Raw genomic sequence first — 27,329 nt, 5'->3', positions numbered from 1 at the left:
GGAACAATTCCTAATTCCCAATATCCCATCCAGCCCTGCCCTCTGGCAGTGGGAGCCATTCCCCCTTGTCTGTCCTTCCATCCCTTGTCCCCAGTGCCTCTCCAGCTCTCCTGGAGCCCCTTTAGGCACTGAAATGAATTTGGAGGTCTCTCTGGAGCCTTCTCTTCTTCAGATCTGTTTAAAGCAGAGAATAGAAATTCTTTCAGGTGGAAGTTTCAGTAAAATATTTCTATGCTGGAAACACATATTCCTTTTGCAAATATATTAGAACCTTTGGTTGGATGTCTTCAGAAATACAAACAAAAATCTTCTGTAATGGACTGCGTGCTGTCTGTGACTTATTTTTGTCTGGATGTAGTTCTTCTTTTTGTGTATATATATGTAATTATATTTAGAAGAGATAAATGATTTGGTCAAGCAGACCTGGGAAGAGTGATGCACTCCCACACACATCTGGTGTCTTGTTAATGAGGCTTTACCCATTTATACTCAGTTACATTCTGAAGGCTATGAAAATTCCGTGTTGTTTCCCTTTATGGAATATTTTCTTGGAAGTCTACACAACATGCATGTGTTTCCCCAAATTTCCATCAGCCTTCAAAACTGGGAGTTGTCTCCTAAATCTCACTGCCCAATGTGCTGTGGATTTATTCCACCTCAGAACAAGGCAGCAGGTTTTGTTGGGTTATTGCAGAGCAAACTATGTGCCTAATATTCCTTTTTTCTGCTTGGGGAGCATGGAGAGCTGGCTAATTCCATTGGAATATTCTGTGCTGAGCAGCCTGGAGAGGAGAAGGCTGCAGGGAGAGCTCAGACCCCCTTCCAGGGCCTAAAGGGGCTACAAAAGATCTGGAGAGGAACTAGGGACAAGGGACGGAGGGACAGGACACAAGGAATGGCTTCCCAGTGCCAGAGGGCAGGGATGGATGGGAGATTGGGAAGGAATTATATGTATTATATGGATTTTCCCAAAAGAAAAAGGTGAAATGAGCCCAGCACCTGGGTAATTTGATTTTCAAGTCCCTCAAAAACAATTTTCAAGGTGCCTCCCACTTTTCTGGGTCTTTTCCCCTCCCCATTTGGAGCCCTGGGGTTTTCCTTTGGTGAGAGCCCTGTATTTCCATTTGTTGCAGGAGGAAAGGGGAAACCTCTAACCCAGTCCATGCCTGGAAGTTGAAATGCTTCCTGAATTTTCCTGAATTCCTCCATGGCACAGTCTCAGTTGGATAAACACTGGAGAAGCAGCCCCAAAATAACCCTGCACCCCTCAGTTGTGTTCTCTATCCCTGGGATAACTCACAAGCACACGGCAAAAAGGACCTGGAAAGAGGCAGTCAGAGATTTTCCTGTTCAATATTTCATCTTGGGGAAGGGCAGAGAATATATTTGATTCAAAACAAATTGCAGATAAGTGCCTGATGTGTTTTAGGATGGGTATTTTAGGAGGATAAAACTTGTTATGAATTTCTCCCTGGTTTCCAGGTTGACAGCCTTCATGAAAATATGTAAACTACTTTAATGAAAACCTCAGGCATTGTTTTCTTGTTATTTTTCTTATTGAAGCTGCCTTTATCAGGAATAAAAGAGCTGATATTGAAAGCTGTGTGTTCTGCTCTTCTCTGTTTGTTTGGGAAGTGAAAACTATTTCAATAAAGGAAAATGTGTCAGATTAGTTGCTCTTCTTAAACAGTAATTAAGATATGAACAATATCATTAATCTTCTATTTTTCATTTTCCAGGTGATCAACATATAATCTCCACAGCTATGGCTGAGAAGTGCAGTTAAGGTACTGTGATAATTTCCTTTTAATATGAGCATGTTTTTGCTGGAAATTGTTCTCAAAATTCTCTCTTGAATATTTGTAATAATCTGTGTTCCTTGATTCCTTGAGGCTGAGCTCATCTCTGGATGGTTTGTTTTTTTGCCAATTTGTCCACTGCACTTCCTGAAAACGACATTATTTCTTGTTTCTTCGTATTCCTTAACTTTTGACTTCCTGGTGTTAAATTCAGGAATGTTTTAGGATATCTGTACAGACAAACAATGAGAACCATGTTTTCATGATTACATGGTGAAGGTCATGCCTTTGAAATTACTAACTTTGAAAATGTGGTGGGGGAAGGAGGGAAAATGTGTCCCTCTGGAATGCTGGCTGCTGCACACTCTGTGGCACTGAGAATTTGTTGATTGGAATCACAGGATGGAAATGGGCTCAGCAGTTCTGCTGGGCCACAGGGAAAAGAGGCTTGGTTTTGTTGGGAATGCACATCTCATGGCCAGGATTCTCTCCCCTCAAGTTGTGTTTGAATTCTGGCTGGGATTTTGAACACAGAGTGACAGGAGGGGAGGAGTAGGAGGAGGAAATGTGGCAGGTTCTTTTTTCTGGGTGCTGAACTCAAGTGCCAACATAAACAGAAAAAAAAGTTATTTCTTTCCTAGGAAAAATTCATATAAAGATTCAAAACTTGATGAGCAATATGAAACGTTGTTCTCGAATGGCAGGAGCTAATTCTTGACAAAGAAATTTTCAGGGCAGGATTTCCATTCCCCTTCTTCATCCACATCTCTACAGACAAACAATGAGAACCATGCTTCCATGATGAGGGTCATGCCTTTGAAATTACTAACTTTGAAAATGTGGTGGGGGAAGGAGGGAAAATGTGTCCCTCTGGAATGCTGGCTGCTGCACACTCTGTGGCACTGATAATTTGGTTATTGGAATCACAGGATGGAAATGGGCTCAGCAGTTCTGCTGGGCCACAGGGAAAAGAGGCTTGGTTTTGTTGGGAATGCACATCTCGTGACCAGGATTCTCTCCCCTCAAGTTGTGTTTAAATTCTGGCTGGGATTTTGAACACAGAGTGGCAGGAGGGGAGGAGCAGGAAGAGGAAATGTGGCAGGTTATTTTTTCTGGGTGCTGAACTCGGGTACCAACAGAAACATAAATGGGAAAAAAGTTATTTCTTTCCTAGGAAAAATTCAGATAAAGATTCAAAACTTGATGAGCAATATGAAACATTGTTCTCGAACGGCAGGAACTAATTCTTGACAAAGAAATTGTCATGGCAGGATTTCCATTCCTCTTCTTCATCCACATCAGTTTAATGTTGCTGTCAAGGGAAGAAGGTGGAAAATCATCCTTCAATTCCAATTGTCCTTTTAGTTGGGATTTTTTGTTGCTGAGTCTGTGTGATTTATTTGACTAAAGCATAGCAAAGCTCTTGGCTTTGTTAGCAACTTCCTTTGGAGAAAGCGAATCCATCACTTTTTCAATTGCTATCTCTGCTCCCTAGCAAAAACCTTTAATGTTTATTTCCATCTGGGAATAGAATGCATTCTGATGTCAGAATACTGGGCTGAAGGAGATCCTGGAAAGTCCATGCAGATCAGCAGGTTTGAGGTCAGGTTTGGAACAAAGAGTAATCCAGAAGGTCCTGAGTGAAAAGTGGGATAAAAGGGAAAATTCTGCTCAGCAGGTGATTTGATCTGAGTACCAGGCTGGTTCTTTTTGCTGAGCCAGTGAACATCTCACACTACAAAGTTGCAGGGGGTTTAAGGTCTCTGGATTTATAGGCTGCATTTATTCAGTGCAGTTCCCAGAGGAAATTATTATTGAAAATGGAGATGGCACAGATTAATACAGGAATTATAAGGAGCTGGCTAAGGCAGATAAGGAGCTTGGAAAAGAGGGGACTGGGACAGGATGAGGTGAGCTCCAGCTGAGGAATAGAAGCATTCCTGAGGGACAGGTCTCGTGAAAAACCCTCCCTAGTACTCCTTAAGTGACCTTGGCACAAGGTCTTTGATGCAGGTTTTGAAACTCCTGTAATGCCATGAAGGACACAAGAATTACACAAAAGAATTTTGTTGACTTTATGGATTAGTGGACTAAATGCAGCATAAAATTTATTAATCATAAGCCATTGTGTTAGGGACTAAGAGCAGGGGGCTGCTGTAAACAAAACAAGAGTTTCAGCATATGGAAGTTCAACTTATTTTTCAGGGAAAGGGTTTGGTTGTAGCACGTAGCTTTTACATCTCCAGGATTTGCCAGGACACCTGTTCCTCCAAGAGCTGCCACTTCCTCTAAATAGTTCAGAGCCTAGGTATGTTATAAAGTCAGAATAAATAAAATTCTAGATCTAAAATATCAAGTTGTGAACCTGATTCCATCAAGTGTGAATCGGTGCAGGTGTGAAGCCAACCTTGCCTGGAGAGTAGGAGGAAGGTGCCAGACTAGCAAGAAGTGGGTTATTGTAGCAGCCTTGGAACTGATTTTCGTGGAACCAGCCCATCTGCCTCCTCCTCTCCAAAAATCCCTAAACAAACCAAAAAATGGAACCCAGCCAGGGTGGATCTCAGGCTCTAAGTGAGCAGTCCTGTTCCTTGAGTGAGGAAACCTGCATTTAGGGTAGGGGAACTGCAGCAACTCAGCTACTGGGACAGAGATGGGGCAGAGCCCTCCTAAGGGGAGTTCCAGTGGGAGCTCTTCTAGTTCCATGCTCCTGCCATGGGCAGGGACCCTTTCCACTGTCCCAAGCTGCTCCAAACCCTGTCCAACCTGGCCTTGGGCACTTCCAGGGATGGGAAATCTTGGCACAACCCCACCTGCAGAGTAGCATGCCCAGACTGATACCAAATGATAGTTAAAAGGAGCAGATGAGCCCCAAAATGGGTCTTCATCAGTGGAACAGGAGTAGATCATCACGAGTGTGCTGTGCTGTGTCCAACCCTCTGAGGATTTGGGATTAAAGCCAAAAGGATGAGAAAGAAAAGGAATGCTCTACAAATAACTGAAAAAAAATTGGTCAAAAAGATAGGAAACAGAAGGTTGCAGTAACTGAGCAGTTTCCTGAGTGAGAGGATGACAGCAGCACAGTCTCCAAGGAATCTGCACAAACCTGTGATACTCAACTGATAAATGAGCTGCGAAAGACACGGGGTGTGCTGCCAGTGCTTCCTCCAGAGCACTGCAGCCAGCTGAGTGCTGACTGTGGCAAACTGCAGCAGGAGTGAGGCAGAATTAACTGCTGGGCAAGGTAGTGGCAGGTGAAATCCTCCAGAGGTGGATGCGAAGGGAAAAAGACAAAAATTCCACCCATGGGTGATGTGTGCTGAGCTGGGCATTGCTGCTCACCAGGCAAGAGCTGTAAATACAAAAGATGCCTCTCCCAGAATCATCATCAAGGAATCATCCCAGAATGGCCTGGCTTGGAAACGCCCCCTGCCATGGGCTGGGACACCTTCCAATATCCCAGGTTGCTCCAAGCCCTGTCCAACCTGGCCTAGAACCCTTCCTTGGATCTAGGAGCAGCCACAGCTTCTCTGGGCAACCTGTTCCATGTTAGGAACAATCCTGTTCCTGTTCCATGAACTTTAATTCTGGAAGTTTCACAGCAGGGCCTGAAAACCAGAAACCCTTTTTGTTAAGGAAGTGAGTGAGCTGCAAGTCTTTGGGGTCAGTTGGAAGTTCATCCATGGGATGAATATCTCTGCTCTTCCTTATGGGCTACTCCTGTCAGGGAGGGATTTTTGGGTTTGTTGGACTCCCCTGTGGAGGGGCTGTCTGCAGCTTGTCCTGGGGCTTAAAAGGAAGGAGCAAGAAACCACTGGTGATGGAGCTCCCAAAATTCCCAACTCTTTTACAAGAGTTGGATGAAAGAATGAAAGAAGCAAATTAAAAGAATGGAATTAACAGTAGACCCTTAGTGATGTGAGCCAACACATTTTCATCAACTTGGTTTTAATAATTTAATAAATTAAGCGCTGCAAAATATTTCCCTACACTGAGGTGTCTTATTGCAAACCCAGTGTTGATATTTTTGCTGAGAATCAAAAACTTATCAGGACTCGAAACTGATTTTTTCTTTTGTTGTTGTTGCTGTTTCAAAATGAAAGGAGGCTGTAACATTGTGGAGATTTCAAAAACAAACAGAAAACTGTGTGCATGTAATAAAATGGAAAATGGTGTCACTGTTACATCTAACAGGGCCCATTAAGGACAGATGTTCCCAGAGAACAGATATCCATTAGAACACGATGGAAAGTGGGAGATTTTGAAAGGGAGCCAGAACCTACAGATGGAAACTTTAAATAAATAAAAATCAACTTGTAAGTAGCCAGTATAAATAATGCAGGGAATGTGTAACATGTTCTGGATTAGTCAGAGCAGCAGACAGACAGTCCCTGCATTCCCAATGGGCTGGAAGGAATGGAGTGGGATCAGTTGAGAGGGAGTCAGAACCTCTGGGACAAAAGGAATGTCAGGACTCCAGGAAAAAGCAGAATTGGTTGTTTGAACAGTGATTTTTCTCTCTCTGGTACTGTCCAAGAGTCAGTTTGGAGGTGCTCCATCCCACAGGAGTTCTTTGGCCTGTGTTGAAGATAAACAAAGGTGAAAAGAGAAGGACATGGCATGTTTGAGTGTATGAAGTGATAAAAGATGGGTGAAAAGAGTCCTCCCAGTTGGTCCAACCTTTTCATTTGTTTCTTACCAGAGGAAGTTTTTTGGGCAGAGTAGCATGAACAAAGAAAGTCTCCTTTGGGGAGTGGCCCCTACAGTGTCCTACCGAGCCCCAGGTGACCGCAGTGGCAACAGAGGGCAGGTGCTTGCTAACCACACATCTAAAGTGTTCAGGGATTGCTGATTTTAAGAAACCAGCCACAGGACTCAGAACAATTTTAATGTCCAAGCAACAATGAAGACAGTGTTCCCTTGGAAAGACCCTCTACACTGACAGGGAGACTGTGCTGCTTGGAAAACAGAGGACAACTGTGAGAGGGAGGTGCTGAAGTTCTGTGTGTCCCAGTTTTGAGGAGATAGTGAAGCTCTGGGTATCCCAATTTTGAGGAGATGGTGAAGCTCTGTGTGTCCCAGCTGGCTGCTGTCCTGCTCTGAGAAGAGCAATAATTTAGCTTTGGACACAGCAGCCTTGGGTGAGGAGAGATAAAATTGTGGTTTTCCTAGCAAATTTGGTGACCTCTCTTTTGAATGGGAATGAAACTTCTCAGCCTTTGTGTAGCTTTTATCACTCTCCAAAAAAGAAAATTTTCCCTAATTGTGTGGTTGCAGAGCTGTCCATCTCCTCATTTCAGCCCAAGGACCTGCCTGTTGCCACCATGAGCTGTAAATGCAGTCCTGTAGTCCCTTCCACATGAAATCCATGGGAGATCAAAAGCACCCTCAGAAGCTGAGAAGAGACGCCAAGCTGAGGATGCAGGGACACAGCTCAAGGACAGGGCCATCCAGAGGGGCTCAGGAAGTGGCCCATGGGAATCTCATGAGGTTTAACAAGGCCAAGTGCTGGTGCTGCCCCTGGGTCTGGACAATCCCAGATAAGAGTCCAGTCTGGGGGAATCCTTGCCTGGGAGTGTGGGCAGGCCCTGGCACAGGGTGCCCAGAGCAGCTGTGGCTGCCCCTGGATCCCTGACAGTGCCCAAGGCCAGGTTGAACAGGGCTTGGAGCAGCCTGGGACAGTGGAAGGTGTCCCTGCCATGGCAGGGGTTTGACTGAATAAGCTTTGAGGTGCCTTCCGACCCAAAACTTGAGTGATTCTGTGATTTCTGCCCTATTTTCCATTCCCTTAATTTCTCACTTGTTTTTTTGCATCCCAGCTCTCCAGTTACACATTACCAAGAAAATATCTGTATATGTTGTGTTCCAGCTCTCACACACCATGAGTAAAATACTGTCATTAAAGGAAGCCATTTAGAATCCCATGTTATTAAATAAATGTTTCCTGATAAACATCCTGATAGGGGCTTGAGGCAAGAGGGAAGTTGCTGGCAAAAGTGTGTCATAAACCAGAGACTTCACATTAATTAATAGAGAAGGGAGAAGAGTCTGCATTTCTTTATGCTAAAAACCAGTGGGAAGAAATTATTTTAAACAACTTCAGCTTGTTAGTGAAACCTTGTGTCTGGTGAATTCACCAGGCTTGATTGAAAAAAAAAAAAAAGGGTTCTATGAAATCTCTGATGCATCATTGAAGTAATTTGATTTTATAAGAGGCTGTCCCTTTTTAGTCTCTTGCAGTTTGGGTGATCTAGGAATCAAATATTTGCACTTTCCACAACTCCCTGCCAGGAGGGGACAGCCAGGGGGGGTCGGGCTGTGCTGCCAGGGAACAGGGACAGGACAAGGGGAAAGGGCCTCAGGCTGGGCCAGGGGAGGCTCAGCTGGGACAGCAGCAGCAATTTCTGCATGCAAAGGTTGCTCAGGCCTTGGCAGGGGCTGCCCAGGGAGCTTTGCAGTGCCCAGCCCTGCAGGTGTTAAAAATGTGTGGATGTGGCACTTGGGGACATGGTGTAGTGATGAACATTATGGTGGTTCTGGTTGATGGTTGGACCTGATGATTTTAAAGGTCTTTTCCAACCTTAGTGATTCTAAGATAGTCTCTGACTTCCCTTGTGCTGCTGTGTTAGAAGCCAGAGCAGTGTGTTCAAGGAAGCTTAAGGGCAAGACTGTCCTATGTTACAACAATAATGGCTTTATTCTTCAGAAATTAGGATTATTTTAATGCATTTTGCTGCAGGAGCTGCATTGCTGCTGTTCCTCCCTTCAAAGCAGTGGTTCTGGCACATAAAAAATGGTGGTTTAGTGCAGTGCTGTTTTCTTATTTCATCTGTCTTCCCAACTAACCCCAGAGCTTGATTTCTCCTGCCACAATTTTTCCTTATTTTCACCATCCCATCTCAATTCTCTGCACTATAGCAGTGCCATAAGGAAAAAAAATATTGGGTTGCACTGTTGATCATGGCAGTGGGGTTGCCTTTGCCATAATGTCACTTCATTATAAAATTAGTGGTTATTGGGGTTTACAAGAAGAGGAGTGAAACAGAGAAACGCAAGTTTGTGTCATGGTTTAGCTCTATCCCAGCCAAAACCAGGACAGGATGGTTTTTAAGGGTGTTTAAAATTGGTGGGAAAGAGATGCCAGTAAGAGACATTCCCATGTGGAAGTCAGAGTGGATTTGGCAGTTTTGACTGCCTCAAGAGGAGTAGAATCAAAACTTGAGCTTGTGCATGATCACTCCATGGAGGACAATGCTCTTCCATTCCTGATTTTATTCTCTGGATATATTTCTGTCTGTATGTTAAAGAAATGAATAATTTTGAAGAATCTTTTTTTTATTTAGGCTGGGCCTGGTCTTTCCTTGGTTAAAGCATTCCTTTATTATTTCTCTGGATAGTGTAAAAGCCTTCCCTGACTCAAGAGTAGAATCTTTCCCCAGGAAGAATAAATAACATGCACACTGACCTTTCAGTCCCAAGGAGAGTGTCTGCTTAAGAACTTCACACCTCCTTGCCTCAGTGCAGGTTAACATTTGCCAGGTTGATAAGTTGGTTATTTGGATGTAAATCGACAGGAAAGGAAAGCCACTTTCAATAGTTGTGATAAGAGTTCATTTTTTTCTCAGTTTAATTTAAAATAATGGACAGTACATCCCAGAAACTCACTGTCACCACCTAATTTAAATAGTGGCTGCCGTTGTGTATCAGTCTGGAGGTCTGAAAAAGAAAATAATTAAAATTTATTTGAATATAAAGAGGACGAAAATTCCTATCAGGGACTTTGCTCACTATGCCTTAGAGCATCTTTGCAAGCAGCTCTGTGTGGTGGTAGTATTTTAGGGATTAGAAGGGCCATGGAGTGTGAGTCATCCTGAATTCTAATCAAGATGTGCAAGCATCTGATACAGAGAAGTGAGAAAAATGAAGGTTTAGAGGTTTTTTCTCTTTATTTCTTCCTTGGAAGACCCTGTATTTCTTCCATGGTTCTGAATGGTTGGCTCTGGCCATAACAGCAATGACTGCTCACACTCCTTGTTCTTGGTTTAGTCAAAGATTCTTCCACAATCTTTAGGGATTTGGTCAGGGTGTGATGGTGTTCACAGGGGTTCTTGGATGAGGGAAGAGATGAGGATCTGACTCCATGTTTCAGAAGGCTTGATTTATTATTTTATGATATATATTACATTAAAACTATACTAAAAGAATAGAAGAAAGGATTTCATCAGAAGGCTGGCTAAGAATAGAATAGCAAAAAAGCATAACAAAGGTTTGTGGCTCAGACAGAGAGCCTGAGCCAGCTGGCTGTGATTGGCCATTAATTACAAACAACTCTATGAGACCAATCACAGATGCACCTGTTGCATTCCACAGCAGCAGATAATCAATGTTTGCATTTTGTTCCTGAGGCCTCCTAGCTTCTCAGGAGGAAAAATCCTAAGGAAAGGATTTTCATAAAAAGATGTCTGCGACAGTCTGGGCAGAAGCAGGTTCATGTATTATCATGGAATATCCTGAATTGGAAGGGATCCACAGGGATCATCCAGTCCAATTCCTGTTCCTGCCCAGACACCTCAACAATCCCATCCCATGCCTAAGAACTTTGTCCAAACCCTCCTGGAGCTCTGGCAGCCTCAGGGCTGTGCCCATTCCCTGGGCAGCCTGGGCAGTGCCCAGCACCCTCTGAGGAAGAACCTTGCCCTTAAATCCAACCTGAACCTCCCCTGGCACAGCTCCAGCTATTCCCTGCTCCCAGAGTAGAGCTGGGAGCTGTCCCTCAGGAGAAGCTGTAGGATGGTGATGTGGAACAACCTTGTGCTCTATAATTCTCCAACTTCTCATGAGCAGATCTTTTTGGAGATATGGGCAAAGTGTTACTCTCACACTGATGTTCTGGGAAGATGAACAAGCTTTGTTTAGAACTCTTTGTTTAGAGGCTCCCCAGGTTATTCTGTGCTTCTGGCCCTCAAGGACCAGTGGCTAATTCAGTGTGGCTTTAAACATGACTGTTTATAAAATGGTGGTGACTGGGTAAGACTCTGCTTCTGAATCCTCCATGGTCACTGCAAACTTTGGGTCCTTACAAAAACATTCCTTGGACTCTCTTGTTCTTAAACACACCCAGGCTGCTCTGTGCTGGAGCTGTTCCAACTCTGGAGCTGAGGTAGAACATCCTGTTCTCCTGGCATCCCAGCAGGCTTTGAGTGGGATATTCTGGAATTGCACCCTTTGGAAGGCAGCAGTGGCAGCATTTCACCTCTCTGGGCAGTGCCTGCAAAGGGCTGCAGGTTTGCTGCTCTGGTGAACAACCCTTCCCCCTGCTCTGCTCATGGCTGGTGAGTGTGAGAGTGCTGCCTTTGCTGCCTGTCCTTCTGCAGGACTTACCTGCTATGGTCTGGCCTGGGACACAGACTTTTCTGGGATGAAGCCTTCACACTCAGCTCCCTCTTCAAACCCTTCTGGAGCATTATCTTGGACTGGTTTTGTGTTATTTGGGGTGTGTTCTGGGCTTTGTCCCTTCACCAAGTGAGTGATGCCAGGCTCTGCATTATTCCTGTCATTCTGTAAGTCAGGGATTGAGATCATACCCGAAATTAATTCCAAAGGTGGCTTGGAACTCCGGCCAGGACTGATCCACCACCTCCTAGCCCTTGCCTTGAAACTGCTGTTAGTCAGAAAAGAAGTGCTGTAATGCATAGAACATTTGCTAGACACAAATTAGGCCCTCCTGGGACATTCCTACACTTTTATTTATCCAAACTCCCCCCTGTTCTCACCTCAACCTCTGAAACTCGTTATTAAATTTGTAGAAAAAGAGCCTTACAGAACGCATGTTTATTCATCTGGTTCAAAATTATTGGCAAGCCTCCTTCCTGAACATCAAGGCAAAGCCAACCCCATCTCCTGCAGCCTCTGAGAGCTGCAAGTCAGCAGAGTGAAACAGCCCAGTGCCTTTTATGAGATGTTGTGTACTTGACAGCCAAGTCAAATGCCAAGCCTGGGAGAGCAGTAAATTCAATTCCTGCCTGAGTAATACACTGAGTGTGTCACTGCTGTCCTCCAGAGAAACCTGTGACGTCTGCAGCCAGGACGAGCTGAAAACAAAGAGGTTCCTCCTTGGAGATGGGTTTTTCAGGGTAATATCAGCAGGGTCTGAGCCAACCCCCTCCACGACTCAGCGTCACCTTCCAGAGGCTTTGCAACTGGGGAATAAATGAGAGGCCATAGCTGGTCTATCTACAGAAAGACAGGAGAACTATAGTTGTTATGACAACAGAAATTAAAGAGAAAACTGCAAAATGGTCATTTTGGAGCAAATCCAGAGGAGGCACCAAGATGATCAGAAGGATAGAGCTGAGAGATTTGCTTGGGATAATTTCCATGCACAGTTTTGTTTCGCTCCAAGGAAAATTTGCAAGCTAAATTACTTTTTTCACATCAGCATTTTTCACTTAAATGTGCTTTTCATATCATAATGGCTTCTACTGTATTTAATAAATTAGCTTTTTTCTAGCAGGAATGTTTTATAAATTGAATTTTATTATGTTGTAGATGAAGAGTTGGGGTCCAAGCATGTGTCAAGATTCGGGCAATTTATTCCATAAAGATTCCCACTCTGCATTTTGGGATCAATGCAAGATTTCTCAAAGGGCACTAAAATCTCCTGAGATTGTGAGGACAAGAGTTTCACTTCTGTCCTTAAAGGAGTAAATGAACACAACCAAATGGCCTAAGATGGTGATGATGAAACTATTTTAAGGAAAAACTTCTAAGAATAAACTAAGTCATTGCCCAAGAGACAGAGGTCATGGGATGAAGTGAGATCAATTGATAGCCATAGTTGTGAGTTTGTTATTTACTTATTGCATTAAGTAGAATGAAACTGTGATTATTCAACTTCCATCCATATGGAAAATCCTCAAAACCTGGTACTTTGGGTGTTAATAATGTAGTTGGAACGTGATGTTAGATGGGTTTACAAACCCATCACATTTCAAGTACTGCTCCTATAAAATGAGTTTAAAATATTCTGGGGTTTCTACATGTTGTAGAATATCAACCCAAGGGGTAACTCCAATCCTCCAGCTTCCAAGAGGTGAAAAACTGCTCAAGCTACCAATCCAACCAATCCATCTGCGCTCTGTATTTCCAGCTTCAGGAATCTCCTACACCATGATCATTGGAAGGACATTTCACAGCTGAAATGGTGACTGGAAGTGGGAAGCATTGATGTGCAGGGCCTTAATTTCACATCTCATTCAACAGGCCCTCTGTCCTCTTACCTTTCAGACTTCCCAGGAGCTTTTCTAATGTTAAAAGGCATAGGAAACCAAAACAAAACATGAGCAGATACCACTTGAAAAATACAATAGATAAAAACATCATTCCTGCTGAAGGAATGACAAAGAGCCATTGGAAAAATATCTTTTCCATGCTTCTGCCAGCCCTGTTGGAAGACTCTGCTGTGATGCCTGGCACTGATTTTTAGGATAAATCTTCATTTAATCTGAACAGATGTAATTGATCTGCAGCTATTCCAATTCCTGCCTTGGGTGTTTGGGATAAAGGAAGGCCAGATCACTCCTCAGCTGAAGAGGATAAAGGGTCTGTGGGATGAAACTGGTCTCACCCATCAGATTCTCTAGGATATAGATTGAAGGTTCTTGTTTTTTAGAGCCAGCAATGCTTCTGTCATCAACTTAACCCTTCTTGCCTTTTTCCTCCCTGACTGTCCCTTTTGTCCCTGTCACCACTTCAGCAGGACCTCAGAGAAAACTTACACCAGAAAATGTGGATGGTGAAAGGGAGAGACCTTAAAAAGGAAAGCTAATTCTCCTACGATAGGGTTTAAAATAAATTCATTTACTGTTGGATACTGACATTGGATACTGACATTTTCTCAGTTTCATCTAAATCAACAGTTCTTCAAAAACTGAGTGGACATGGTGGTATTCAGTCAAATATTAGAACTGATAACCTTGGAGATCTTGTTCATCCTGAATGATTCTATTATTCCATTGAATCCTAATTTCAGTTAAAAGTGCAAAAGGCAGGTTGGGCTTTCTTGCCCCTCCTTGATTGTGAATATCCTGCTGCTCCTGAAAATGTGGTTGGGCTGCCTCTCTCCCATGCCTGAGAAGGGCAGGAGGAGCTGCTTGTGCTGAGTAATGAAAAACAACAACTGTGTGCAAAGTGTTTCTGGTCCAGGCAAAAATCTGCCATTTTAATGCAAAATAAGAACAGAAATCTGAATGTAACTGAGTTAAATTCTTGAAGTTTGAAATTGTGAAATGCTTTCATTTAGGTACAAGGTTTGTTCTCCTTTTATTTTTATTTTTCTTGTTGATTTATGGCAATGTTTTCTCTTAATTATCCTCTGTTTTCTAGTTGATGAAAAGTAGACTAAGAATGAGCACTGATTGAAAAAGAAAAAATCTCTTGAGCAGAATTGATTTAAAGCCACCTTAGCACTGTTAAAGCTCCTAGGAGCCACTTCAGGGCACAGGCAGCTTCTTAGGGCCATTGGGCCTGTTTGGAGAGAGAAGGGAAATTCCACTTCTGTCTGAAATCAGGGAAAATTCATCTGAGCTGAGTCCAGAGTCAGGCAATGATCAAATTCCCTTGCTTTTCTTCTGAAGGAAAAATAATGTGGAATATCCCAAATAGCGGATAGACTTAAATATCTCTCCAATGATTTTTAACAAAAATGGATCAGAAACGAAAGGTCTGATGGTGTCTTGGAGCAGGAAATGCACTCATGACTGGACAGTGCCCAGGCAGAAAGGGACCTGGGGGTTCTGGTCCAAAGCCGGCTGAACATGAGCCAGCAGTGTGTCCTGGTGGCCAGGAAGGCCAAGGGCTCCTGGCCTGGATCAGGAATGGTGTGGCCAGCAGGAGCAGGGAGGTCACTGTGCCCCTGTGCCTGGCCCTGGTGAGGCCACACCTGCAGTGCTGTGTCCAGCTCTGGCCCCTCAGCTTGGGAAGGACGTTGGGACGCTGGAGCGCGTCCAGAGGAGGCAACGAGGCTGGAGAGGGGCTGGGAACACAAACCCTGTGAGGAACCCCTGAGGGAGCTGGGGGTGCTCAGCCTGGAGAAAAGGAGACTCAGGCGTGCCCTCATCACTCTGTACAGCTCCTGAAAGGTGCCTGTGCTCAGGTGGGGCTGGGCTCTTTCTCCAGAATGAGAAGAGTCTCAAGCTGCTCAAGTCCCAAGGGAAATATAGGTTGGATATTAGGAAAAAGTTTTTTAAAGAAAGGGTGAAAAAGAACTGCAACGGTCTGCTTGGAGAGGTGGTGGAGTCACCATCCCTGGATGTGTTTAAAACCAGACTGGATGTGGCACTGAGTGCCAGGGTTAGTTGAGGTATTGGGGCTGGTTTGGACTCAATGATCTTGGACGTCTCTTGCAACCCAGTGATTCTGGAATTCTGGGACCCTGTTGAGGTTCCAAGCACCTGATGCTTGCCCTGAACTCCTGATTTTGTCTTTTATGAGGAAAGGCTGAGGGAGCCCCAGCTGAGAGGGGCCCTCAGGCCTGGCTGGGCCTGGCTGCAGGGAGGGGCAGAGCAGGGCCCAGGCTCTGCTCCGGGGCCCAGCCATGGCACCAGAGCCACGGGCAGGGCCTGAGCCCAGCAATTGCCCTGCACAGGAGGCACAACTTGTGCCCTGGGCAGTGCCCAGCCCTGAGCACATTGCCCACACAGCCTGGGGGCTCTCCTCCCTGGGGCTGGGGCACAGCTGGCTGCACACAATGCTGTGCCCTGGGCTCTGGGATGGCCCTGCTGGAGCAGGGAGGGGACACCAGGTGCCCACTCAGCTCCTGCAGCCTGGGCCAGTCTGTGACAAACACACCCAAACCAGCACCAAGCACAGAAACCAAAATGTTTACCTTCACAAACGTGGGTTACAAAAGAGAATTAAATCAGCTGATGCTGCCCAAAAGCACGGCTGAAGCAGGTGGTGGGTGGACACCACCAGCCCTTGTTTGGATAATTTGAGGTACTCCTGATGCTTTATCCCTGCTGAGGACTGTGCCATGTACCCAGAGCATTTCAAACATGGGGATTTTGCTTTCCCCTGTAAATTGTAGTGTAGGGAGACACAAATTCATTTTGCTCCAATTAAAGTTGGAGAATGACAGTGCTGATGGTGGGGACTGAAGCTTTCCCCGGTTCCCATTAAGTTAGCTGGATATTCCAGGTTTTTTATTTCTATTTTTAATGAGCTATTATAATGAGCTAAAACAAATGGCAATGCTTGCCAGGAGCTTTGCAGTGTAATTGCTAATGGGAGAATGAAAATATATTTGGAATTGTTTGTAGAAATCTTTGGATTAAATGTGTTTATTTTTGAGTGACTTACCTCCCTGTCCGAATATTAACAGTAGATTCACAAAACCCTGTCTCATTTGCCAATGGCCTTAGGAGCCAAATGATTTCCTGCTGCTGAGCAATTTTGTTGCTAGAGTATTGATATTACCAAGTTTTCTACATAACCATATGGTCAAGAATTTTGGAGGTGAGAGGCCATGAAATGGAACAAATACCTCTGAGGTTTCGGGGTTTGTTCTTTGCAGTTATAAACCCCATGTTATGTAATTTAAGATAATTATTTTTATGAGCAGGCAGAAATGATAAATCATAGCAAATACTCATATTTAGTAGCAGAGACCTTCTCTTTTCCCCAAACTGTGCTTTCACAAGGTCACATCCAGAGCAGGAGTGTCCAGAAGGGACCAGGCAGGGGAAGCAAAGCCTGAGAGCTCCCAGTGCCCTCAGCTGCAGCACCTCCACTGAGAATGTTTTGTGCAGCCTGGGTTTGAGGCTTTGAACAAACTGGAATTTTTGTGTGAGACCTGTCTTTTTTATATTGACTCTGAAAGGAATGAGGGACTTGTCTTTACAAACAAACTGTGGGTCTGCTGGTGAATAAAGCTAGGTACTGAGAGATTAAAGAAGCAGTGGGAAGGATTCCACTGATTGATAAATGGGATGAGAGATGTGTCTTTACAAACTGTAGGTCTGCTGATAAATAAAATTTGATTCTGAGAGATGAAAGGAGCAATGAGAAGAACCATAAATTCCATAAAGAATTCCACTGAATGACACAAGGAAAAGACAAAGGGGGAGTTATACATTATAAGGGGGTCTAAGATATTAGATTTTTCAGGGAATTTGTACCTCTCAAGTACCTCAGCCAATGGGGAAAGAGAGAGGAACATGAAGCCAGAAAATTGGGATAAAAAGGAGGCTATATCCTCCAAAAATTTGAGAGACCCCAGGGAAATGCCCCATGACCTCTCCCTTTATTCAGATAAATTACAGGGCTCCTCTGTCTCCTTTTTGGACATAAACCTCTAGTGTTTGTGGATTAATTTTCCTGACAAGTCCTTTGGTTAAAATGACAACCTCTGTCACAGAGTGCCGGAGAGATGTTCAGCACTGCATTTGGATCATTCCCAGAGGAACAAACCATAAGCAAATGGTTTCTTTAAAGAATCCAGCTTCCCTTCATTCGTATTCAATTCCATGGTCATTTTCCTGTGGTAGAGTCAGGAAAATGAGGGTTATCTCAGCTGCTGGGCTGGCTGCTTGTAGAGCAGGCTTTAATTCTGTCTGGGTTTAGCTGGAGCCCCTCTAACTGGGCCAGGGAGCCACTGGCTCATCCCTGAGCATGAGATTTGCTCTTTGAGATGATGCACCTGAGCACCCATTTTTCATCACGGAAAGATCCAACCTGTCATTGTGGTTGGGAGAAACTCCCAAGCAGCTGGACTTGGCTGTGCTCTGGTTGGAGAGCACTTAGATGTGACAGCCTGGAATAAAGGCTGCATGGAAAGAGAGGAACAACCTCCTGCCAGATGGGAGCACGATGCTGCCAGGCTGTGACCTGGTGTGTGTGAGGGAGGAAAAGCACCACTAGCAGCATTTTTTTCTCCCAAAACAGGAGTTCCTTCCTTTGTGCTGTGGGCCGGCACTCAGCAGGTGGATGTGGGTGTGGATGTGGGCACCTTCCATTGCTGATGAAATCAGAACAATATTTCTGATCTCCCCAGTGCCATTTCCACCCAAAAGTGCTACTCCAAGACCTCGCTACCCATCTGTTTTTATTTTTCTGTTGTCTTTTTGAATCATGATATCACAGAACCATTAATGTTGGAGAAGACCTCCAGGGTCATCCAGTCCAACCTTGGACTGATTCATGTCCGTGATCCATTCTTAGTGCTCTTTCTTGCTCACACCTGCCTTTTATTTTCACTTTGGACTTTTTCCTCTTTTTTTAAACATTTCTTTCTCCTTTCTGGAGAAGAAAGAGTGCCATCACCAAAAACAGATTTCTCTCAGGGGAAAGATTCCTCCAGTCCCTGCAAACCCCCTCCAAAATGAGTCCCCACATTATACAGAGAACTGCATGTCAGGTGATAGCAGAGAGCTGTATAACAGATGATAGCAAAATGATTTTATTTCATTCCATTCTGAGCATGAATAGCATTGTCCCAATTTTTCATTCCTGCAGGCTCTCACTCTGGGACTCTTCAGCAGCTCTGCCAGAGTATGAGGAAGGCTCAGAAGTCCGTGTGAGTGTTTACCTTCACAAATGTGGGTTACAAAAGCAGCCCTTAGCTCTCCATCCCTTTTTAAATCCGAGGGAAGCGATACAATAGGGAACACTGATGGCAAAGACAGGAAAACCATGGCAGGGGGAGGAAAAAAAAATAAAAACATCAGAAAGGAGATGAAAAAGCGCAGCAGGTAAGAGTGAATTGTCAGTGTCTGACTCCTCGGGAGCAGGAGCAATTTATCAGGCGGTGACTCAGCCGGAGTCTGGAAGGAGGAGAGCGCAGCGCTGCCTCCCGGCTTTGATCCCTGCATCCCGGAGGGCTGGGATGCAGCCGGGACCGCTGAGTCACCGCGGGGCCGGGCACATCCCGGTTCTGCACCCCGGCAGCTCCACACCGCCCGGCCTTTCCTATTGACCCCTGGCATCACCTAACACACACATTTCCCAGCCCTATTTCACTGCCTTCTCACTGGTTTTGCAGGTTTAATCTGCATCCCAGAGATAAACGGGGCTTTAAGGGAGGTGTGGAGAGCTCGGCCTGCGGTAATTGCAGAGCCAATTTTGGGATTGCACGAGGTTTACAAAGCTGGGAGAAGTTCCTACAGCAGGGCTGAAATGAGGGGATCATAAGCAGCCGTGCTGTATTGATTAATGCTCTCATGTGCAAGATAAGGCCAAGGATCCTGTACCTGCTGTACTGCTTTTATCTGCTGTGCCTAATTGGAGTTTTAGCCTGGATTTTACGTATTCCATCAGTAATGAGTTAATTGTATATGCCAAATGGATAATGAAGTTATTAGCAGTGGGCCTGAAAACCACAGAGGAATTATCCAGGAGGCTGCTTTCTGCTCTGGGTCCTGGCTGGTTTGATGTTAAATTGATATTAATTTGAACACTGATGTCACTCTGTTGTGTGTTGTGTAAACACTCAGCTTTGCTCAGCAGTATTTTCACTGTTCCTTGGTTCAATGTGGCTTTCTGAGGAGGAAGGGAAAGCCTTGCTTGCCCATGGCCAGCTGCACATTTTAGCTTAGGTGCAAGATTCCTGATGGGGGTAAAAAAAAGAAAAGGTAAATCCCAAGGGAAGAGCTCTGCTGTAAAGCCTGTCAGTGCAATCTGCCAGACAGCCTGGGATTTGGGCTTGGAAAAATCCCATTGCAGTAATCCATTAATCCATGAAATTACCTATAAGCTTTTCAATATGAGGAAGTCCTTCAATGAGATGCCAATTTTTTTTTTTTTTAATTTGTATTTAACATTTATGACTCCTCCTGGTGCTTGATTTTCTTTTATCCACTGCCCTCTACAGGTCTCATGGATAGAGTTAGACTGAAGGAGATGAGGCTGCAGCAGTGGCTTTATAAGAACTGCAGAGATGCTCTCAGAGCTGTTTTCTATGCTCTCTGGGAAGGGAAAAAACATTTACAGTGGGAGAAGTTCGGGTTTTAATACAGTGCTGGGAAATTCCAGCTTTTATGGGTACAAAAGCAGGATACAGCATTCCTTCCTAAAAGCCTCCCTGCTTTATTCCAGGTGGTAAAAGCTATGCCACAACACTATCAGAGCATCAAATGTTTATCTGTTTATCCCTTCCTAACAGTGTATTCCTGTTAAAAACCATTTCCAGGGAGACATCATCCTTGAGAAATGCTGCTGAACATAAAATCTTGCTCTGAGTAAAAGGAAGGGTGAATTCCAGGCTCCTGGTGGTTCCCATGTCCTCACGGAGGGCCTGTCCCTCTCTTGGAGACTGAGAAAAACTGGCTTTCCATGGATTTTCCTTACATTTAGTGCACAGGAAGTGAAACTGCAGCATGTTCCCTCATAGGGATGTTTGGGAATTGCTCTCCTCTTTCTTGGCTGCAGCATTCCTGAAGTGATTTGCATCTTAATAGCTTTGATGCTGCTATCAAAGGATTTTGGGGGAAGGACAAAAAGGCAGCAGCGTGGAATGATTATGTGAACCTCTCTTCCCAGAGAAACTCGGCAGAAAATAGAAATATTGGCTTTAAATCATGCCAAGGCTTCAGTTCAGGCTTTGCTGTGCCCGTTGGTGCTTGGCATCGCTCTGAGAAATGGATATGAATTCAGATTTAACTCTTTAGTGGGCACCACTCAGCAGAACTGCTGCAATCCCAGGGCTTGGGCAGTCAGGGCAAGGGCAACATGTTGGTGTTGAGTTAGGAAAACTATCTCAGACTTCTCTGAACACCCTTCTGTGAGGGGTTTTTAAGACATTGTGGTGTATATTTGAAGTTAAATCCAGTGAGGAGCCTGCTGAGGGAATTTTTGGATGGACTAAAGTATGGTGTAGGAGGGAGCAGTTCCTGGTGGGGATCCCACTGTCTGCAGCCTGGGGCTGGAGTGGCTGCTGGAACTGCCACACCATTCCTGGATTTGGTGGTTCCATCCTCCAGGAACAGTTTCCATGCTCCCAGAGCTCCCTGCAGTGCAGAGCAGTGTGCAGGGGACAACAAGGACAGTCCTTCAGAAGTGACCTGAACTGGAGCACTCTCCCATATCAGTATCTCCATCCTCACCAGGAGAACAGGATTAATCCCAGATCTCTGGTGCACTAATTAGGTACCTTTGTAGATTTATATATCATCCTTATCTCTGTGATTTGTCTCTCCCATGCACACCCTTTAATTTATTTTCCCTGTTATAGATAATTTTAAAGGCTCTGTGGTTGGAGCTTTGGTTGAATTGTATCTCAGCACTGGGGCACTCCTCCCCAAAGTGGATTTGTTCCTAAATCATCCTCCCCAAAGTCCCTGCATCTGCACAGTGATACAAGAAAAGGCTCAGAGGTAACCAGAGCTGGCTCTGCTCACCATGGCACCCAGAATTTGTCAGCTCAGTTTGAAACTTAGCTGGGCATGATGGAGAGGGAAAAGAAATTTTCATTGCTCTGCAGCTTTGTATTCTTCTTAATTTCCCAGTTGATTGGGGATTTGGGGTGTCACAGAAGAATTTGTCTGGTATCAAAATCTCAAAGCACAAATAAGCCACTGCACATTGTCACTTACAGCAAAATGTTCTATTTTGGTGAGGTCTGTGGGATTTACACAGAAAGGAGGGTGGAAATGTTGGCCACTTTACAGTTGTGAGCACAGAAATGAGGGTAAGGAAAGGGTAAAATATTCAGGGAGAATGAATCCAAACAACCTCAGGTTCCAGTAGGATGGAAAAGGCTGGGTGGGTACATTTAGGATGCAGGCAGGTATAGGACAGAGGTCTGTGCTCATGAGTTACAGACCCTCTGAGAAAATGAGAAAAGAATGTTCCTTCCTTGGATTCCAGGAGAAATTTCTCCATGGAAAAAGGTGCTCAAGCCTTGGCAGGGAAGTTTGGAGTGCCCAGCCCTGCAGGTGTCCCAGGAAGGGCTGGAGGTGGCACTCAGTGCTCTGGGCTGGGCACAAGGTGGGCATCAAGCACAGGGCTGAGAGGGCTTTTCCCAGATGAAGGATTTTATAATTCCATGATTTTTTCTCTAGTATTTTCCCAGACAGCAGCTCTTGTCCTCAGCAGCTGCTGCTGGAAGCTCCTGACTGGCTTTGTCCTCTCCTTGGCTGCTTCTCTGCCTGTCCCTGTGTACTGGGATGTGCCAGGGAGGATCAGCTCTGAAATTCTGGTGGTGCTTTACACTGGCTTCAAGCCCAATTTGTATTCCTGGGCTTCCCACTGGCCCTTGGGACTGCTCTGCCTTCACCCAGATCGTGCCCATCCCAATATCTGGGGAGAAATGTCCGGGGGTTTTATTGCTGCTCTAACAGAGCCAAGTTTTCTAAGGGCAGATGTTGAGAGGATGATAATTCAGGTGGCAGCATCAGCCTGAAAACTCTGCCAAGAACACATCAGCTTTAAGCCAGAGCAGGATAAAATGTGTAGAATCTGTTAATTGCAGGCTGTTGGATTTCTGGATCAGAACTGACTTTTCCAGGGAAGAGAGTCAGGTCTAATTTTGCTCTCGTTTTCCCCAGGTAATTGTGTCAGTCAGGATACACTTCCCACAAATTCATTGCTCTTCCCATTAATTCTGCCCACAGATGGCTTTGCTGTGTAACTCCCTCCCTGCACGCCTTTGTGTGGTGACAGGCTGGTATAAATCCTAATGTTCTCCTTCTAAGATACAACAGAGGTGGATTAAAAGCAGTTCCTCTTGGCTGAGCACTCAGCTCATGGAATTCTCCTGCCTTCACATGAGCAGAAGGTACCCAGAAACACAGAAAAGGACATTGCTGCCCACCCAGACAGGCACCAACAGATCCCTCAGGATGCTGTCAAGTGTCTGCACCTTCATTTATCACTTCCTTGACATACCCTTGAACAGGATTTACAACTGGCAGAGCCCTAGGTTCACATAAATGTATTTATGAAATAAAATGCAGCAGGGAAACACAGTTCTCCTTAATTGCTGATCCCTTGGCACTGTGATTCCTTGCTGAGCCTCTGTTCAGGATGAAAACAGAGAGCTGCCCAGCTCCAGCAGTGCCTGGCTCACTTGGCCATTGCTGCATAATTTTGTTTGGGTTTGTAATTGCTGCTTAAGGCGGTAATTAATTCAAAAATATGGAATTTGCCACATCTCAGCTGAGGCTATTCAGGCTGGGGAGCAGAGGATCTGGAGAGGAGGAATAGGATCTGGGCTGGGTGGGAAAGGTGGCTACAGGGACATTGGCTTGGGGTCTTTGTTCTCAGCAGCACAGCCAGAAATAAAAACCTCCCAGCCTGGAGCTGACCCACAATGGGCTCAGATCTGAATCACCTTTTCTCTTTCATCACCATTTGAAAGCTCTGGGATCTCTGCTTAAAAAGGCTTCTGGGTTGTTTACCTTGATGGAGACCAAGATGATCCTCAGGCTACTCCAACCACTCAGGTACCCTCAGAGCCCAGTGTTGGCTGAAATGATTTGTCTGGAATCAAATAGAATTTTTATTTTTGGGAGGGTTTTTCCTGTTTTGGTGTTTTTTGTTTTTGTTTTTGTTTTTTTAATTTTGGTTTTGTTTTGGGTTTTTTTTTGGATTTTTTTTATTCTAATGGGAGCGGAATTCTGGCCAGGTTGATTTTGATTTTTCTCCCAAATTAGCTTTTCTGCTCCCTGGTTTAATCTCTCCTTCACAAGGCTCCCATGAAGGCAGCACTCCCTGGTGTCTCTTTCCCCCAGATCAGAGCCTTGGCTGTGATTCCCAAAGGAAACTGCCCCTCTGCACTTGCAGCAGTGGAAACTTTTAAGGTCACAAACCATTCAGGGATTTCCAAACTGGAATGCAGTATTTCCTAAAATTTGACAATCTTGAAATGTTCTCTCCTTTGGGAACAATTATATTAAATCCAGGCAAAAGAAACTGTTTTAAGTAGAGACTGATGTAATTCACCCAGACCAATGCTCGTGGACAGATCTTTTCCTTTTGACCTCAATGTCCCTGGGGGACATCCCCAAAATCCAGGGGAAGAACCTCCACATACTCCAAGGGGAATAATCTGCTGTTTGAAAGGGAGAATGGAATTTACTGCCAGTCATATATCTGCAGGTCAGTTTAGCAGCTTCTCTGCCAAGTCCTGGCCTCTCTCTCTGGATGTTAAGTCAGGTTTAGTCACCAGACTGGATTTGGCACAATTCACACCAAAACCAGCACATGGTCCCCAGTGACAACTTGCAAATGGAACATTCTCCCAGTTCCTCGGCCACATTCCAAGGGCAGAGAGGAGTCTCCTGCCCCACTGGCCTTGGCCCAGCCGTCTCCAGAGCCCCTGGAGCTGTTGGACACCTGCACCCAGCAGAGCCCAGGCCAGCACAGCACCAGAGCTGCCTTCTGCAGAGGCCCTGTGCTCATCAGCAAGGTGACATTACAGCTCCTGTGGAGCCCAGAAATAATTCCAGCTGGAGTTTGGCCAGGCTGGGGACTGCACAGACACTGTGCCTTGCTCTTATTCCTTGTTCCAGCAGCAGCTCTGGAGGGGCTGGGCAGGGAATGAAGGACAGTGGGATGAAATGGTTGAGGTGGTTTTGGATTATTTAATCTCTAGGATGAAAATGCCACAGTTGTTCCCAGATCCATAATTTACTTGGGCAATTCATTCTGTAACCCTTTTTTTCAGGTTCAGGCCAGCATTAGATGGAAAAGTGCTGAAATCCCAGGCTATGCTGAGCTCAGGAACTCTGAATTTCATTTTAGGGCTGGATATTTTTTATTTGGCTGTGGAGCAGGTTGCTCAGGAGGGACACAGGCATCTGCTGATGTGCTTCTGTCCCTTGATTTGGAAGTGCCAGTCTGTCCTGCCCCAAGATCACCTGGATACACACTGATAACTCCAGGTCATCCCCAGAGGGCAACATAACCTTGGAAGTGTCATGTGGCAGAAATTGGTGCTCTCCACTAATAGGTTGGGTTGGTTTTTTAATGTTCTAGAAACAACCCAGAGCATTCAGAAATTCCAGAACGCAGTTTCAAGGTATAAATCAGACAGAATAATTTAATTACATGACCTGAGAGACATTCTGAGCAACACTTCTTTTTACATGGTATTGAAATGAAAGGTGTTGTCAGTGACACTCTCTGGGTGCTGGAGTAGCAGAGAACTAGGCTGAAAAGGTTAAATATTTCTCCAGCACTGTTCTGCTGCTGCTGGAAGGGATCTTAAAACCGATCTCATTCCCACCCCTGCCATGGGCAGGGACACCCTCCATTATCCCAGGCTGCTCCAAGCCCATCCAACCTGGCCTGGAACACTTCCAGGGCTGGGGAATCCTCAGGTCTCTGGGCAAGTTTCCCAACCTTCCCCAGTTTCCCAGCAGCACAAAGAGATTTCTGCACTCAGCCTTTCAGGCTCTGAGGGAAATTCAGGAAATTATTCCTGATATTGCAGAAGTGTAGCAGGAAAGTCAGACTGTCCCAGAGGTTTCTGATTTTGGGGAACCAAGACCCTGAGGCCCTGCTGGAAATGCCCCCAGGGAGGTGAGCTGGAGGATCTCACTTGCAGAGGAGCCACAGCAGGAGCAGGGAGTGAAGGCTCACCCAGCTGAGGACAGGGCAGACAAGAGCACAGATTGCTGGGATCAGAAGAAGAGTGAAGTGGAATTAAGGCTCTGTCTGAGGGGAAATGAGAGGAGTGAGAGCATCTCTGCCTCGTTCTGCAGGGACAGATCACTGGGGGTGTGTGCAGCCCAGGGTGAGTGAGGCACTAACAGGGGACACTGAGATGTCTCCTTTGTCCAGAGTGGGGCTCCCCCAGCACTGCCTCACATCCAGATATTTCCAGAAGTGTGACCAAATGGGCATGGACAGGATGGACAATGGACAGGAGCAGGGACTGGCAAGGGGAGCACTTGCAGCCTGAGTTTATCCCAGATCTGGTCCTGCCTGTGGCTCTTCTGCAGCCAAGATCCCCCAGCTCACCTCCCTGCCCAGCTCTGGGTACACTTACAGCAGCACATCAGGGCTGGTTTTGCCTCAAAATCTTTTCAGGGCTGTTGTTACCCCAAATCTTTCCTCAAAAGTCTCTGGGGGAGTTCATTTGACTTTCCTGCTACACTTCTGCAATATCAAGAATAATATTCTCCCCAGCCTGCAGTGCTTTGAGTTTCCCTCACAGCCTGGAAGGTTGAGTGCAGAATTCTCTTTGTGCTGCTGGGAACTGGGAATTCCCCAACCCTGGAAATATTCCAGGTCAGGCTGGATGGGGCTTGGAGCAGTCTGGGACAGTGGAAGGTGTCCCTGCCATGGCAGGGATGGCATTTAAGGTCTGGGTGGGATTTAGGGTCTCTTCCAACCCTAATCACTTTGGGATTCTGTGATTCTATGAAGAGAAGGTGTTCAGGGAATTGGAATAAAAGCAAAAGGCTTTTCCTGCATTTGGTTTTGCTGTCCAAGAGGAATGGTGCTGAAATGCACACAGCACTGTTTGCTGCAATTTGAGGGATAGGCACCAAGGCACAGGACACTTTTTCTCTGTCCCTTGCTGTGTGATTTAGCAGCTGAAGCACAAAATATTCCTTCACTGGCATCTTTTGTCCCCCCCCTCTGAGTTTTGGAATCTTGAGTTTAAGCAAAGAAACAGCAAAAAGAGGTTTTTAAGGAGAAGCTTGAAAAGTGAATGGGCAAAATTCAGAGCTCTGTGGAGGTTATTCCCCTTCCCATTTTATTTTGTGGTGCTGCTTAGATTTTATATACTCAGTGTGAATAAACAGGAGAGTCCCTGCAGGTGGATGAGCCAGGGAAGATGGGATTAGGGATAAAAGAGCTGAGCCAGCTTGCTGTTCCCTGTCTCTTTTGCCACCTCTTGTTCTCCAGCTCTCCTGTGGAGTCCTGCCATTATAGCTATCCCAACTTTTTATTTCTCCAGCAAAGTCAAAAGGAATTTAAACCTGAATATACTTGGGAGTGAATCTTAAAGGAGTCTTAAAGCACTCAGATTTTGCAGGCAGAAGGATCTGAAAGAAGTTTAAGTGTCCTTGGCTTAGTCTGTCATCAAATCAGAGTCTGGGAGGTTTTCTTTGGATGAAGCTGGAAAAGCCATTGCTCTGAGGGGGGATCATAGGCAGCAGCATGAGCAGGGGAGTTTGGCTGTTGGCTTCGTGTTTACTGCTGGGTTTGGATGTGTTTAGCTGCTTTAATTACCAGGGTAAACAAAGCCATGGCATAATGAACCCATCCTTAGATGCTGATTAAGGAATAATCTGTGTCAGAATTTTCAGTGCAACGAGGCAGTGACATTGTGACATTCTAAGTGGTCTGTTCAGCATTTGAAAAATTCTGTCTAGAACGGGGCTGGGAGGTGGCATCAGACGCCAACCCTGGGATGGGGCCAGCTGCTTGAGCAGAGAATTGATTTTAAACCATGGAATTCTGGAATGGTTTGGGTTGGAAGGGATTTCAAAGGCCATCCCATTCTACCCCTTGACGTGGGCAGGAACACCTTCCACCTTCCAGAACCTTCCACTGTCCCAGGCTGCTCCAAGCCCCAAGGTCCAG

General features: G+C 45.3%; 1 protein-coding gene across 4 annotated transcripts in view; it reads left to right on the top strand.

Moving 5' to 3' along the window:
• Window positions 1-27,329, top strand: part of PCDH15 (protocadherin related 15) — a 638,977-nt gene that overhangs the window by 262,703 nt on the left and 348,945 nt on the right. For all 4 annotated transcript variants that reach the window (XM_058028641.1, XM_058028640.1, XM_058028642.1 and 1 more), the window contains exon 4: window positions 1,740-1,787. The gene's annotated coding sequence lies outside the window, so the exon portion shown is untranslated. The remainder of the gene's footprint in view (window positions 1-1,739; window positions 1,788-27,329) is intronic.

This window comes from Melospiza georgiana, chromosome 8 (assembly GCF_028018845.1).
Source record: "Melospiza georgiana isolate bMelGeo1 chromosome 8, bMelGeo1.pri, whole genome shotgun sequence".
NCBI classification, from domain to species: domain Eukaryota; kingdom Metazoa; phylum Chordata; class Aves; order Passeriformes; family Passerellidae; genus Melospiza; species Melospiza georgiana.
The sequence above is the reverse complement of the archived record's forward strand: the minus strand, read 5'-3'. Positions and strand labels throughout refer to the sequence as shown.